At 43.6% G+C, this 16,947-nt stretch overlaps 1 protein-coding gene across 7 annotated transcripts in view; it reads left to right on the top strand.

Annotated features, from left to right (window-relative positions):
* Positions 1–16,947, top strand: part of LOC146811923 (sulfotransferase 1C2-like) — a 393,580-nt gene that overhangs the window by 54,050 nt on the left and 322,583 nt on the right. The window contains exon 1 of one of the 7 annotated variants that reach the window (XM_085618889.1): positions 3,815–3,943. The exons of 5 other annotated variants lie outside the window; for them this stretch is intronic. The gene's annotated coding sequence lies outside the window, so the exon portion shown is untranslated. Of the gene's footprint in view, positions 1–3,814; positions 3,944–16,947 lie in introns of those variants that run through there. One more of the 7 variants, XM_085618890.1, reaches the window with a different exon arrangement.

Here is a 16,947-nt window from a genome sequence, read left to right as displayed (position 1 = left end):
GCTCTACATGTGGCTGCGAATTTGGGAGCTGCAACACAACCTTCGGATCACATATCAGACTCGTCCGGATCATCGGAAGCTAGTAGCTCTACACCTTCCAGGCTCGATGACCCCGAGGAGTTCCCGCCACCAGATGTTACTCCGCAAACGCAGACGACATCATATGAACTTTCTTTGTGAACCCCCGCACCCGGCTGGATGCAGTCCACGCAAGTACCCACCGTGCTTGCACCACAATGATTTGTGACATTACGTAGCATTAGCAACACTCAGAAACCTGTAAAATGTAGTGCTGCCCAGCACATTACCTCACATAGCATACACTTCACACTGCGACATGGAACGGTTGGAGAGATACATAAGCACAAGCCGGCAACAAGGGGCGAGCATCCCCTGCTACTCCCACGCCACACACTCCCCTACCACACGTCAGTTTGACACAGTTCAAGCCTCGAGTAGGCTCTATAGTTTGGATGAATACCAATCCGGTCCTCGCCCTCCTAGTTATGTATAGTATAGTTTATATCAGCACCTTGTAGTTAGAAGCACGGAGCTGGAGTGCGCTCACACGGACCCAAGCATGCAGCATCTGCTCCCCCCCACACACAGTTTTGGTCAAAATACAAGGGTAACATGGTACAGGTTAACATAGTCACATGGAACGTGCGCGGTCTGCACACCCCGTCATGCAGATATTCGATCTATGAATACCTACGGCGCAGGGCCACCGACATTGCGCTGCTTCAGAAGACGCACATGACTCACGTAGAACTGGGGCGTCTACGCACTGGCTACTCAGCTCATGCGCGATGGGTGGCCTGACCTCTGGACTTTGTCCCAGTCCAGTGCGACCTTTTTTAAACCTTTCTGCGCAATTTGCTTATAATGGCTTGTTTTATTTTTAATCTTGTTGGCTCTGTCGGCTAGAACAATTTCTTAGTATGCCTCATTTAATATGAGCAAAAGAAAACATATCAAGCTAACTTAATTCAAGTGATTTGAACAGTTAAATTATTATTTCAGTTTGTAAATATGGCTGTCACAAGAAGATTTTTAGACCAATTTGTTCTGATAAATAGGTAACATTTTGTGGATATGTGAATCGAGTGAGTAAAGTGACAATGTGTTATTGTGCATAAAAGGATTATATACAACGAGGGTGACTGTACAACAGTAAAATGAGTAAATCAATAACATCTATCCTTTATAAATTGTTTTACATGTTTTCACATTATCCTAGCATGATACTTATTTTAAGCTTTGGGGCGATTAAACCATAGGACAAGAGTGGGTGTGGAGCATCGACGTTTGGACCCTGAAAGGCGAGTTAATTAAGCAAAAGGTCGTAGCAGCGTTTCCTCAGGATGGTAGAGAGTGACAGCACAAACAAGGGGGTGGGGGGGCACAGTTGTTTTAGAAAAATAATTGGGTGTGTTACATGAAATGTTAAAATGAAAACGGAAACTAGCAGAAGTGGATGGTCACAGACACCTACCAGATACTGCAGTACACACGTTGTTGAGCTGGTTCAGCGATCAGCGTCATACACTGAGACTTATGTAGACACAAGGTGCTTGGGTGAGTCTGCAAGTAGCAATATAAGCGCATAATTAGGGGCAAGGCCTAGATGTTTAGTGTGTCTCAGATTTATTTGGAACAGTGTCAATTGATTATAATTGCATGTTACCCCACATATGCTACAAATTACAGCTTACGTTTGAGATCCCCGCTACGTGATGTGTATTAATATCCTCAGATGTAATATGTTTAAAACGACCATAATTCCTCATGTGGATTGCTTATTTTACGATTTGGTGGGTAATCCATTCTTTAAATACTACCTGTCAAAACCTGGCACGCTCTCTTCTGTCATTCATTGACGCAAGCACCATCAGGTAAGACGTGCGATCCCTCACGCGTGTTTCTTCTACTTTGCATAGCTTCCTGTATGACCTTAAATTACCGTTTCTCTTATCTACTTCAACCCAGATATACATGGCTGGTTTCACTAATTGGGAACTTTAAATTAACAAACAGCAGTTTCCGCACTAAGGTAAGACGCCCATGGCGTCCTAGTCCAAACGTGCCTTTCATTTCTCTAGTTTTACCCAGTTTTCCCACTGCCTGACGCAACGTAATTTGCTTTTCAATTCAGACCACACCGTAACCTGTATTTGCCTTGAATTAAGATGCCAATCCTTGATGATGGAATTCTTCGAACGTTTAAGCCGCCTCTAAATCAGAAATATGTTTTGTTTGGGTATATATTTTTACGCATGGCAGCCTTTTTTGTTACAATCGTTGGTGGAGTGAAGTTGCACTCCTATACCAAGCGCAGTGCATATTTCATGATTCTCACGTAAATGTATCTTACATTTTTCCAACTTAGAAATTAATTGTTCAAACTCCTCCAATGTATTTCATTCACTTGTTTATTGTCCTTGTTATTTCACAAGTAAGATGCTGATGTTTTCAGCAAAGTTTCTCATGCGACAGATATGCCCATCTGGGCCTTTTTCTGGGCACGCCAGAATACACCAAACATCCTCAGTCATGTATACTATTGTACCCAATGCATTTCGGGCCATTGATGGCCCTTCTTCAGGGGTTTACTACAAATAAAATAACACTGCCATTAAATTTATGATTTAAAAATGTCCATATCTTCAAATGCAAACAATATAAATCATTGTACAAAAATCCATGCCATGTTTTTCTGTTGACCCTGCAAAGTGTTTTCCCTCTACAAACGTAACTATACGCGCAACCATTTTTCCTGAAAGAGCCTCTGCCGTACTCAATTACTCTTTGTCAACTAACTTTCCCATTGTCAAGTACAGCCAACAAGATGTTCCCCCTCATAAGCGTTCTACCGCCTCGTTCTTAATGCGTCATGCTACAGTAAAAAGCAACTCGAACTGGCCTTCATGCCTTCTCTCGGTGTAATCAACTTCCCAACATAATTGTCTCTAATGAGACAGCGTTCCACGCAGTGCTAACTTTCCCCCTCTTTTAATTAATGAAGCGTGGCTCCACCCCTCACAATTAACCAATGCCTTCAGCCTAGCAGTTTCGATACCTGTCCTCCATAACTACACTGCCCATAATGCACTGTTGCGCCATCACTCAAACGCGGACCGGTTATTTACTGGTTTTACGGTGATTACTCTTACCCTGACTTAAATAGAGGACTCGCCCCAAGCATTGTTATCAAAATACCCCGCCTCCCAATTGATGTTATGTGAAACGCTAATGCTTGAATGTTACACTTTCTTATACCCACGCATACTAATATTCTGCGCATGAAATATAATATTTACAGACATGAAAAGATGTTATGTCCCTCGATATTTATAGGTCCATGATCGTAAAAGAATCCAACAAAGTTCCTTGATGTCTGTTACCGGGATGTGACATCCTACGTGTGTGGTATCCATGTAATCAGTTTTGCTACTAGTCCGGTGGGTGCAACATGTAGGTAGGGCAGACGTATTACTTGAAAAAGAAAGCAGTACAGTGCACACCAATTTTACCATCTTTGCCATAACCAGCGATTGTATCTAATACGTGATCCCAGGGTGGATCACGTAGCCCAGGCTGCACGCGAACAAGTTTAAATCCACGAATATGATCAACATTATGGCATTGGTGTGCCCTGTACTGCTGTCTGCTCACAAATTCTAGTGGGCGTGGTTATCGAGTCTTGGTTTCTTCTCAGCATCCTGGTTCTTGTAGTCCTGAGTATGGGATTACCAGGACTACAAGAACCAGGAAGCCAAGAAGCTACCTGGACTGAATAGACCTGGGAAAACGGAGCTCTGGACTGGATCCATGATTTTCGCGGTCCCAGCTGAAAACGGGATTCGTTTTGAGGACAAGGTGAGGGACGAGGGTTACTTTGGAGCTGTGATTTCCGCCCGTCATATTTGGACAGAGCTATAGGGTGAGATTCAATGCAATGAAGTTTGACTCTCTCTCAGTTAATCTTCTCCTCCCATTTCAACGCTTTAATCTCCCGTGTGCGAAATGCGTCATTCACTTGTTGCCTTTAAATCGGGAAAGGCCATTCAGCTCCAATTAAGGCCTTCACAAGCAAATCTATTTAACAATGCTGCGTTGAAATATGAATCCAGGAGGCCAGAGAAGGGTAGACTGTATTCGTATGAGAAAGTTTGACAAAGTTAAGAGCAAACCGTCTCCCATTACAACTCACTATACCATCGAAAGGAAGAATGGTTATTTTGCAGTTTTATATAGCGCGAAATCGACCTGAAGGTATCAGAGCACTTTACACAAGCACCAGTTGCATTTCTGATGGGTAATTTGGCCTCTTATCGTTTTAGAGAAAGGTAAAAAAAATCTCATTGTGTAAATGTCATTGCCACCTTTTTAGGTCGATGGACCGTCAGGTCTGCCGAAGGCAGAACCAGAAGTCCGGAGATCTTATGTTTCTTAGAGTGGCTATTTAGCCCGCCTCTCTTTTTGCCTCTCCTCCATTGGCTGGCTTCCTAAACGGAGGCCAGCCATTGGAGGAGAGAGCCGTCCCTCCAAATAGGCTCCGTCTTTTTCAGATTTGGGGGCGTGTTCCTGCTGTTCTTTCCACTTTTTAGCCACGCCCTTTTTAGGCGTGTTTTTCTCTCCTCCAGCCAATGGCAAGAGGTGAGAAAAAGAAACACGCCCCCAAATCCGAAAAAAACGCCACTGCGTTTCTCCGAGGCATTTCTGCTTCTTTCTAAAAATGTTTGTCACAGCATGATTTATGTAAAATGCGCACATTTGGGGTTTTGCTTGCTTAGGGGTTGTGTTTTGGGGGTAGTTGAGGGTTGGGAGTAGTTGGCAAGGGAGTGTTGGGTATCGTTGTGTGGACTCAGTGGGTTTGGCTTAGGGAACTGTGGGTTGTAATTAACGTTTCTTTTACATTTGAGGATTTAGTTTAGCTATAACACTGATAGATGTGGAAAAGCGCATTTTGGGAACTGTAGTTTCGGGATTACTGCACGGGCTATTTAGGCACAGCTGAGGGTTGTTAGGTCACGGGGTTGAGAATTTGATTGATTGGTGCACGGAGGCGTGTGACGTTGGTTTAAAACGAACGGGAGCAACGGGCAGTGTGAGACCATCATGTTTGTATCTCATGAGAGAGGTGTACGAGGAGATTAGATTGTCGACTCCGTCTTTTTTGAGGTAATGCACAGTGTTAGGTTTGATGTGGATTTTTGGGGGGCGAGTGAAAGGGAAATTTGTGTTTTGCAGAGATGTTGGGTGTTTAGTTAAAAGGTGAGGTTACAGAAGGGAATGTGAACGTCTTATCGATAGTATTGGGGAGTTGGGAGGCGGAGGGGTTTATAGATAACATAAGTGTGTCACCTAGATATATATGTGACAAGGACAAGGAGGGGTGAGTTTATTGAGGGTAATGTAAAATATTTTTATTTTTATTTTGACATCTATTCAGGTCTGTTGTTCACCGTTTTTTGAGCTGTTTTTTTAATTTATTGCAGTGACCCCTGACGAAGAGTCATACTAGACTCGAAATGCATTGGGCTAAGAGAGATGAGTTTACCTAGACGTGCATATCATTTGTTTGGATTACGTGCTACTGTGAAAAGCCTGGATGGGCGCGCAGTATCAATGTGAAAAATTGGAAATTGAAAATAAAAATCCAAGGAGTGACATGACACTGTCTCTGCAGTGATTGATTAAGTTTGGACATGAAAGTTTGGATTAACGCTGGTTTATACATGAAGAACATGGTTTAAAGCGCAAAATATGAATATATGATAGGGAAATGTTCCCCATTTAGCAGTGCGGCAGTGATGGCGCGAGAGGAGTGCCTTGGTGTGAACTCTTCGCCTCGGAGAAAGGCAGTGGTGTGCTTGTTTTTATTTTTCTCCTCAAACGTAAAACGAAACCTCTCGCTCTCGCTGTACAGCGCTCTCAATCTTCTTGTCCTCGAGGACTACAGGAGTTGGACTTGACTTCCAGTTTGCATCCTCCAGCGCGGTGGTTGTATCTTTTTCCTTCTGTCGGAAAGTCCGTCTTTTTATCCTCTCCTAGGTGGCAAGGGTCTTCTGTCTCCGAACAACCCCTCGGGTTTGGGATGTCGTGCTGGAGTTTCTCTACGTGTAGTGTTTCTCTACGTGTAGTGTTTCCAGGAGTCTCGGCGGTGCGTGGTGCTCTCTCGCAGTGCAGTAACCCTCCCTGTCCACGCTCTCTCTCTCACTGCCTGAACCCCTCTGGCTGCGAATGCGCCTCCCGGCTTGTATGAGATGCTTCAAATATACGTGAGAGGCAGGTGAGAGACAATGCGAGGCGGTGGTCTCTTTGCATGACAATGTCTCGTCCCTCTGTAGTGGGCAGTGGAAAGGCCAGTCCCCTCCCACCCAGAGCGCATCACTAATCTGTCTTTTTAACCCCTCTGGGAGGGGGCAGCACGCCCCTTTTCCATTTCTGTTTTCAGAAAATTGTACATTTTCATACCGTTTTACTTTTTTGTTTCAGAATACGGAGGTAATACGTTATTTTAAAAACACTGGAGACGTTTTCCAACCTGAACAACAGAGTATTAGAGGCTAACCCGGTGTAATTTAATTACACCTTTGTTTTTATTTTTGTAGAACAAACCGGATTTCACTAATTCTTTTATCTTATTTGATTTTCGTAACAATTTTTCTCCCGTTAAAACCAACAATTACATTAGGCTTGTCTTATTTATTTAGTTTTCGAAGGTAGTCAAGCTGCCACTATTTGCAGGCCATTTCATGCCATCCCTCAGCCTCGGTCACTTCATTTAACAGGACCTTTTCTATTGGTAGGTGACTGTGTATTACTGTCTTTTTTTTCTTCTTTTTTTTTTTACATTTGTTGTTCAATGTTTTCCTTTCGACCGTTTTACTTGGTCGTTAGTCGTTTATTAGCCGATTCTTAAGATGATATCAACAATAACAATAAAGCAGCTGATACAACAGCAATTTGAAATCGAGCATTTTGGTTTTTTACAATATATGTAGTATTGTACCTTTTTTGCACTGTTTCTTATGCAAACACTGCATCTTTTAAAATGTTGTGGATACAACATTTGAAAGGTGGCTACGGCATGCAGCTTCTACAGTCACATAAACCATGCTTTCCCCAGAAATGTAAGGGTGACACATAAACTCACCCTGACACCACGCCCTGCTTGTGTACATGGCATATAAGTTGCACTGTTTTTTGTGTGTAATGTATCTCAACCCACTTTATGGCACGCTCTTTTAGTGTTCGGAAGTTCGTTTATATCGCAGCTACGACTGAGTAGCGTCAAGTTGGGTAATCGTAGCACCTGGTTTTAGCAAGGAAAATGCCCATTTTATGGCTTTGTGAAAAGATCTGATCTGATGGGGCTGGAGCATGCGTTACGTTAGATAACATACTCTAGATTATAGTATGTTATGTTTAGATACACTATTATGTTTTGTTTGTTAATGTTTATGGTTTACAAAAAGCATTAAGACTACAATACACATTGATATAAGTGAGCATCATGGAAGCTATAATAAGACCTACCATTTTTAGGTCTCGCTGAGACAGCGAAAGCTGTCTCTTTGAGACATTTTGTAAGTGAGTTTTTAAAGTGCTTCCCCTGGCATAGAGCTACAGTGCACGAGGCGTGCACGCGCGCAAAGCAGCCATATGGCTTTACGTCGCTCTCCCTCATAGCCCCTCTCCGCCTCCTTCCCTGCTGCTATTTCACACCACACTCCCGCTTCTCTCCCCCACCCCCCACCATCGCGTCTCGCGCTTTGTTCATTCTCCCCGCCACTATCGCGTTTTGCGCGGCCAATGCTTGTTTTTCATTGTCATTGCGGGCAGCTTAAATTGCACAAGCGCGGTCCGCTTCGGCCGCGCTTGTAACATTGTGACTTCTTCAAAGAGCTTGTTTAAATATGCTCCGTCCTCGCTTCACGGCTGGCCGCGGCGCTTTCCATTACACAGTGGTACCGGTTTGTTGTATTTACTGTAAAGTATTTTAACACGGTAGGCGTTATGTAGACTGTGAGCACTACTTTCGTTATTCCGTTTCTCTTACTGCAGGAACGACTGCTTTGGTGCCTTCTTTTACCCCCCTCCCTCTTCCCTACCTTCCCCGCTCCCGTTGTCTGTGCTTTGTTAATCACCCCACCCTCCCGCTTGTATCTCCGTGTTGGGCAACCCCCCTACCCGCACTTCCATGTTGTTTGGCTGGGATGTGCGATCTTGCGAGAGGCGCGTTCATTTCATAACATTCAGGTGCCCCTGGGGCACCCCCCAGACTGACTTTGCAAGTGTCAGGGGCCGTGGTGCAGGTCAGGTGATGGGGCTGCTGCTGTGCCATGCGCCGTCGCTGCTGCTGCTATTAAGGTGCTGCCAGCGCTCCTTTCAGAACCCAGCCATCACGGGCCTCTCCATGCCCCCTCGCTGACTCACTGCTGAGGATCACACCTCCAGAGCAGCGACGGCATCTCCCCAGCCATCATGGGCCCCTCCATGCCTGCTCGCTGACTCACTGCTGAGGATCACAACTCCAGAGCAGAGCCGGCATCTCCCCAGCCATTATGGGCCACTCCATGCCCACTCGCACACTCACTACGGAGGATCACACCTCTGGAGCAGCGCCGGCGTCTCCCCAGCCCTGTCAGCATGTCAGCTCCCAGCAGATCAAGGGCCGCAGTGGTCTGTGGTGCCGAATACACCGGGAAATAAAGGAATGGACACAGGGGTTACATTTCTACTCAGGCTCCAGGTCCTGTGAACGTAGAGTGACTTCACTGCTCTGAGATTTATGTCTTGTTTCACTTTGCCCCCCCCCCCAAAAAGTTTAAAACTTTTTAAAAGTGTTGTATGCTGGCAATGTTGAGAGCTTGCGGCGTGTGTAATTTTGATGAGAAACGATGCAACATTCATTTTTATGCTTGAGAATAGCTTATTTCATAAGCATAAACTTTCAACTAAACGTGCACAGCAACACTACATGAGGTAATTACCGTCTTTTGAGAACTTAGACAACTATTTAGAGAATTTGAAAACGGGAATAATGCAATCGGTCTCGCATTTCATTAAGTTAAAGCCATTTGCTTTGCTGTACAATACCATTAGCAAAGCAAATGGCTTTAACTTAATCAAAGGCGCGACCTATTGCATTTTTAACACTTGAAACAAAGCATGCTGCTTCTCTTGGCCGGAGACTGGCACCCCGCCTGAGATCACTTATGGCCCCCCAGGGGGGCTCTCCCCCCAGTTTGAAGGCCTCTGCTCTACACACTCTTGCTCTAGATAATGAATTCTTTCCTTAGGCTTCAAAGATCTTTTTGCAAGGGCGGACTTGGCATGTCCTGAAGACATGTTTCAGTTTCCCAATGCCATGTGTTAGGGGCAGGGATTACTTTGTAAAAAATAAATTAAAAAATAGGCAGGTGTTCAATTTTTTTCTTAGGCGGATGCCGCTCACGTCCCCTCGACACCCATCACCTTCTTACTTCACAGCCCGCATAGGGCATGCCAAAACAAAAGCGAGCAAGCCAGTTTCCCACAAGGGGAGTGGTGTCTACCACCAAAAAGTTTTCCCCAGGTGCTTTCCATATTTCGAAACAATTGTAATTCCTTCACACACTTTCTCAGAGAATCGTAATCACAGTTGGCACATATGTGACCATCACTCTATGCACTCTGAAGAGAGGCAAAGGATTGGATGCCCATGCAGCAAAAACACCTTTATAAAAAGCATTTGCAATGCAATAGGTCTCGCATTAACACAAGTTTGAGCTATTGACATTGCAAATAACAATGCCTTTTATTTTTGTTTTCTTTTTAAAAACATAAATAAAAGGCATTGCTATTTACAATGTCAATAGCTCAAACTCGCGTTAATGCGAGACCTATTGCATTGCAAATGCTTGTTATTATTTTGCTAACGTCTATAAATTCACACATTTTAAATACCCGGCTTCAGCGGGAATACCCTTCACTTCCGTAAGTAGCGGCCCCTTTCAGCGGCGCTTCCCAAGCGCTCCGACTAGTGCCGCTTGGCGCTAACAGCGGTCCTTCATATCATCTGCTTTTGAGTATTAACCTGCCTCGGCGATCTGGTTTCTCAGAGGGGTATGGGGTGGTCTGGAGTCTAGTCTAGTGTGGATCATTACAAAGGTTGCATGCCCGATTCGGAGGCCTAGGTGTTGGTTGGGGGCAGTGGGGGCTGATCATCGGACAGAGGAGGGTGCACCGGGAAGACCTGGCGTACAATGATACCCGGCTTCATTTATAATCCAATAATTCATTTTCTTAAGATATTCGCCTACTCTTCTTTTCTAAAGGAAAGTACCGTTTGCAGTTGCACAGAAAAGGGAAAACAGAACCTAGATCAGAATGAAATATATATAGGCACACTCTACCTTCTCTTACTCCACATGTATGTGCGTATGAGGAAAACGTGTACGCATTAATATAGTTTGTGTGCGTGTGTGTGCCTACATCTTTTTGCCGTTAGCGGACTAACAAAGACATATTAAGCGCTCCCTAGATTCATATTTAATGATTGGTTCTCAAGACAAGTCCAGGTGGACATTGTGTCTGTTATAAAAATGAAATATTTATATTACAGAGGCACTTATTATTATGTACTTTGTATATGTTTATGAAATATATCGCGCTACAAGCCCCTATTAGCGTGTGTGTAGTAAAACGAATGTCTGTGTAGACGTAAACGCTCATTATTCGTTTAGCACACTTTCATACATGTATATATACATACTTAATCCGCACTTGGATTCTTAGTACAGGCTGTATATATGCTTGGTAAACGAATAATGCCAGTAACGCAACAGTATGTGTATCCGTAATATATGTGTAATATTCCGACCATACGAATGTTATTTACACAAATGGCGTAAATTGGGAGATAGCTGGTACACTGCGCGCGCATGCTCTCCACACACAATTACAGCTAATATAAGCATTTCATGTAAACACTCGCATAATAATGTATTTATTATATCTGTTGCTCCCTGCATCGCCCTCCTCCCCCTTTTTCATTGAAAGAATGAAACTGATACTTAATTCTGGACTTTGTTAGAAATGTTCTTTCCTGGACCTCTGAGCCCCTCTTTAAACCGACCATGTTTTGTGGCTGTATTTTGCAGCAGACAGGTAGGATGGGCGTCTCTCTGCCACTGGCCATTAACTGGTTAATAGGGCCATTAACTCCTTCTGAAAGCACATCTTGCTTTCAATCTCGCATGTAAGGAACCTCATCCCCTCCCTAATTCAATCAGACACTTGAACCACGCTCACTGTCAGATGGCCCTATATAGCTCAAACCTCAAAAAAGAGCTACCTTGAACAGTACATAGTTATTAGATGCCTCGGAAGCTGAGCTATCTGATAGGTAGGTAATACACATCTCGTGTGCCAGACAGCAGAGCTACCCCTTACAGTACGTATCTTATGAGCTCTCACTTCTAACAGCCGAGTAGCCTGCAACCTGACGGCACGGGTCTTGGTGGCACAATGGGAGAGGTGTGTTGGTGCAGCGCGTGCGCTCTTTAAACAGCAGAGCTATCTCTCATGCACGCAGATTACACCGACCGTACAGCCAGCACTCCGGCTACATGTCTTACAGCCTCCCTCCACGATGCTCTGTGTTTTTAAGGCGGGGCGCAGTTTTGGGATTGAATGTCTGCGCATCACTTGGAGGAGTCATTAGAGGTCAAACTGTTCTCTTTGGCAAAGGTTTCACCTTTATGTTTTTTCCTTTTTAATTGTATTCAATCAATCAACGTTAATTGTTTGGTTAATTAATTAAAACCGTAACAAGGTTACTAAAGAACACACCAAGAAATCTGTAAACGCACTTCAGACCTCAACCAAGACTTACACACTCGATTCTCCCTCTCACATTACTTCCTCACCACCCCCACCCCACACACTGTGGCCATGTGTTTAATTGCTGGATTGCTTACCTTCAGATATACCCGCCCCTTACCCATACTTTCACCATCCTAGTCATCAATTAAATTTTTAATGTTGGGTTTTGTTTCAGACAAATCTGTAAAAAAATCCTTACTTTTGCATGAGAGGCCAGTATTGGTGCACAGTGTGAGAAGCAGATACTGATGTATGAGGGCCAGTATTGGTGCGCAGTGCGAAAAGCTGACAATGGGTTTTCATGAGGGGCCCTATCAGGGCACAAGTCCTAAAAAAAGAAGTGGGGGGACGCTGTCACCGGAAGTGACGTCACAACAGGAATCTCATGAAAAGAAGTGGGGGGACGCTGTCACCGGAAGTGACGTCACAACAGGAATCTCATGAGTATTCATATGCCTTTAGATGACGGGGCATTTCACAGCACTGCTACCCCTGGTCTGTTCCTCGATGTCCTTTGCAACCCCCCCCTCCCCCCCACTCCCCCGAGGGGGTGCCCCAGTTGCACAACGAAGTGCTCAAAAGTGCACAAGATACAGAAGGACACACATTCCAAGCGTTAACCGCCAACGCCTGCTCGCTCCGCCTCCCAATCACTCCAGCCTGCACACACCACCGGTGCCTCTTAAAGTCTCCAATTACGAATATTAGCATATCTTTGGTAATTTACGGGAAACTTCCCTCCCACCCGGGCTCTCTGCTCACACAATGCTGTCCAGCTTTTGGGCAGGGGGGACGGCGTCCACCCGGAAAAACCTGGTAAAATAAGTGGGGGGACGCCGTCCACCCGCGTGGTACCCCGACTCGAGCCCTGGGCCCTATGGTGCACAGTGAGAGAAGCTGCTACTGTTCGACAGTGTGAGAAGTCACCGGTGGGCAGTGAGAGTGGCACTGGTGAGCAGTGTGAGAAGCTGCCATTGACAGCTTAAGGAAAAGGTACCTGTGGACAATGAGTGTCTGGGGCTGGTGTGCGAAGCTAGCACAAGTGAGTAGTGTGAGGAACCAGCACTGATGGGCACTGTGGGAACTAACAGTCGTGGGTTTTATAGTGCGTCTGCATTGGTTGGTAGAATGAAACGCTGTCCCTGGTGTACAGTGCAAGCAGCTGTCATTAATGAACAATGTGACAAGCTAATACTGGTGATTGGTGTGAGGAGCTGTCATTGGTTGGTAGTGAGAAGCTGGCACTGGTAGAGAGTGAGATGTTGTCACAAGCGGCTTTGTGAGAAGATTGTACATTGTGTTACACAGAACGACCTTAAACCAGCGAGGTTTCAAAGAAATGTGCAGAGTAGGTTTAAGAGAACAGCGTATATGCATTGACCGAAAATTAATAAGATGCAGAGTTCCGAATTAGAAGCTCACAACCTCACAACTTCACTCTCTCTCACTCACTACCTCAATCATTCTCTGTCTCACTACCTCACTCTTTCTATCTCACTAACTCACTTTCACTCTCTCTTTCACTACCTCTCTCTCTATCTCACTACATCACTCTATGCTTATATATCACTATCTCACAACATCCCTCTCCCTCACTACCTCACTCTCTATCTACCTCACTCTCTATCTCACTACCTCACTCTCTATCTACCTCACTCTCTATCTACCTCACTCTCTCTCACTACCTCACTCTCTATTTCAATACCTCACTCTCTCTCTGCTAATGCAATAGGTATCACATATGCAAAAAAGCTAATGCCAATAGAAATGACAATGCCATTTATTTAGGGATACAAAAATGATAAAAAAATAAAGAGCAAAACCAATAGCTCTACCTATAATATTGCCGAGGCCATTGCATTGTAAATGCTTTTTTTTCATTTGAAATAATTTTTATTAAGGTTTTAAGAAGGTATAGAGCAAAAGTAAAAACGATTGAGAATGTTACAGTACCCATTAACCAGAGATATCTACCAGGAGTTTAAGACCTATGCAGTTATCCTGTATGCTGTAAGAGTAGAAGAAATTATTAACATTCGCAGATAGGTGATGAATGCTGTGGTGTGTACAAAATATTTAATCTGGGAAATCCGAGGTCTTAAATCCAAATCCTCTTCTTTAAGTTCACTGATCTTTTATTTCAGTTTTGAGAGTTTCGTAAGTGTTTGTTAAGGGAACTGATAGATGTCCCACTGTAGCAAAGAACTCAGGAAAAAATAAATGAAAGGAAAACTAACGCAGGAAAGGGAGAAAGAAAAAAGTCACCAATGGAGCCTCACCACAATCAGAGGGCACGTCAGGGGAATCTTTCAGTGGTGTCCTGACACAATAACTGACAGTTCGTAAGGCACACTATATACTGACTATTGAACCGGAGCAGTAACACAGCTGTTCATGGAGGTTTGAAGACAAGAGGTGAGGAGTCAAGAGAGCACCACATTTTTGTATTGGATGAGCGCCAAGGGGTAAGTTGTAGAGTTAAATTGTGCGCTCCTCTAAGAAAGACTAACCAATGCTGACACATTTTAAATGATATTGCCATGTAGTTCTTCCAGTTACATAAGATAACTTTGTAAGCCAGAGTGAGCATTAGATCAAGTAGGTCACGATCATTCTCATTACGTAACTTAGTGTCAAGTGAACCCAGGATTATAGACGAGAATTCCTTTGTCAGCATGACCTGGATAGTATGCCTAATATAATCGAAGATCTTCTCCCAAAAAGATTGAAGCAAGTCACAGTGGAATAACATGTGTGCCAGGTCCCTTTCCTGTGTGTTGCAATTCCAGCAAAGGGGAGATGTGGTAAGGTTAATCTTATATAGTCTGCTTGGTGTCCAGTAAGCTCTGTTAATGATCAGATATTTTGTCTGTGCGAGTGTGGGCAAGATTGTATTTCTGAATGGTGTCCTGTGTATGAGCTCCCAGTCCAGTTTGATTGTGTTCGAGTTAATTGCTGATTCCCATTTTCTTTTGTTTTCCTTATGTGACTTGCGGGACTCAGGCAGGACTAGTTTATATACCATTGATACCATATGTCCCCCTATATTAAGCTGAGTTAGTTTGAGGATCCGTGATGGGGTTCCAGTGTTATTGGCAGTTTAGCAATCTGAACCTTTAGTTTCAGAAACTTGTACAGGTCTATTGCCTCTAGCTTCTTTTCCGTCTCAATGTTGGCAAATGACTTGGGAGAAGTGCCAATATACAGGTCTTTGATAAAAACGAATGCCCTTCTGTGACCATTCTTGCCAGTATAGTGTCTGGCCTTCTATTTTCATTTTAGGGTTATAACAAAGTGTTTCCATATTTGAGATGCTAAATTCAGTAGTGGAGTGTTTCTCTAACCGGAAGAGTGCGTGTCTTGTGTCTTGTATAATGTATTTGGAGAAGTGTAGAACGGAGACTTTCATAGTCATGAGCACAGGTGGGGGGATGCCCATGATCAAGTTCTTTTCTACCTCTAGCCACAAGGGACAATAGGCAGGGTTGTTCATAAACCAGGCTGCACCCTGCTTACATAAGAAGGGCGTCTGATATGCCTTAAAGTTGAGGAGACCCACTCCTCCTTTGGTCTTGGCCAGTTTAAGTTTTCCTAATGCGATTCTTGGAAATTGTTAGAGATTTTGTCTATTTTCCATAGGAATTCCTCTGATAATGTAATTGGAAGCATGCTAATTAAATATTTAATGAGGGGACTAATGATAATTTTAATTGTTTTGATTCTACCCCACCAGGAGAGAAATTGTGGTGTCAATCCATTTAGTAGTTCTGTGATTTACTTTAATAATATACTCTCATTCTCATTTAGTGTAGTAATGAGGTTGTTAGTAAATTCCAGGCCTAAGTATTTAATCGTGCCTGCTTGCCACTTTAAACCTGAATCTCCTAGTTCTCCTTAGTCTCCTTGATTTTTAAGTAACTTAACTTTGATTTTATCTTTGTTCAGTGTGTATATCAAAACACTTAAATACTCCTGTATCGACTTCATGAGAGCAGGAATAGCCCTCTTAGCATTCTCTGTGACAACCAGGACATCATCCGCATATGCAGCAACTTTAAAATTCATCTTGCCAAAGGCAGGACCCGTTTTTTCTCTTAAGTGTTGTAAGAATGGTTTGATAGCCAGTAAAAAAAAGTGATGTGGTGGTGAGAGAGGGCATCCCTGTCTCGTCCCTTGTTTTAGCAGAAAGCTTGAGGAGATCGCTCCCCCTGCTTTGACTTTAGCTGATGGGCCTTTGTAAAATGCCATAATCATGTTAAATAAGTTGCTCCCCAAGTTGAATTTTTCTAGCATCACACGCAGGAATATCCAGTCAACTTTGTCGAATGCTTTTTCAGCATCGAGTGTTATAGAAACCGTTGGAGGGCTGGAGAAGTGCGCTTTTTCTATCGCATTGCAGAAAATTCTTGTATTATCACTAGATATTCTGTGCTTGAGGAAACCTACCTGAGATGAGTGAATACGTTTAGGTAAGTGTTTTTGTAACCATTTGGCTCATATCATGGCATATAACTTGCAGTCAACGTTAATTCGGGAGATCGGTCTGTAATTTTTGGTCAGAAAAGGATCTTTGCCTTCTTTGGGGATTACTGAAATAATGGCCTCAGCTCGGGTCCCAGATACTTGTCCAGTGGAGGCAAATTGTTCATAGAGGTTTAGGAGCGGGTGTTTTAGCTGTTCTGTGAATGTTTTATAGAAAGTGGCATTGTAGCCATCCGGCCCTGGGGCCTTCCCTGATTTGATGTTCTTGATGGGTTTTCGATTTCTTGTAGGTTAATTGGACCATTAATTTAAGCCATTTCTTGCTCTGATAGGGAATTAAGTGATATGTATCCTAACTATTTTTTATTATTCTATTGCAGGAGGTTGTGGTTAGCTTCGTATACTTTTTGGTAAAAGTTCTTGAATGTATCGGCGATTTTTTTGTTGGTTAGTTTGTACATTACCTTCCTCATCTTTAATGGCATTAATACCATACTTTTGTATCTTGTACTTTAAGTATGAGGCTAGTGACTTCCCCGCTTTGTTTGCCTCACATATTCTTAGACTTTTCTTTTTGTTTATCCATAC

Source organism: Triturus cristatus, chromosome 7 (assembly GCF_964204655.1).
Source record: "Triturus cristatus chromosome 7, aTriCri1.1, whole genome shotgun sequence".
NCBI lineage: Eukaryota > Metazoa > Chordata > Amphibia > Caudata > Salamandridae > Triturus > Triturus cristatus.
Note: the sequence above shows the minus strand (reverse complement) of the source record. Positions and strands in the feature narration are given on the sequence as shown.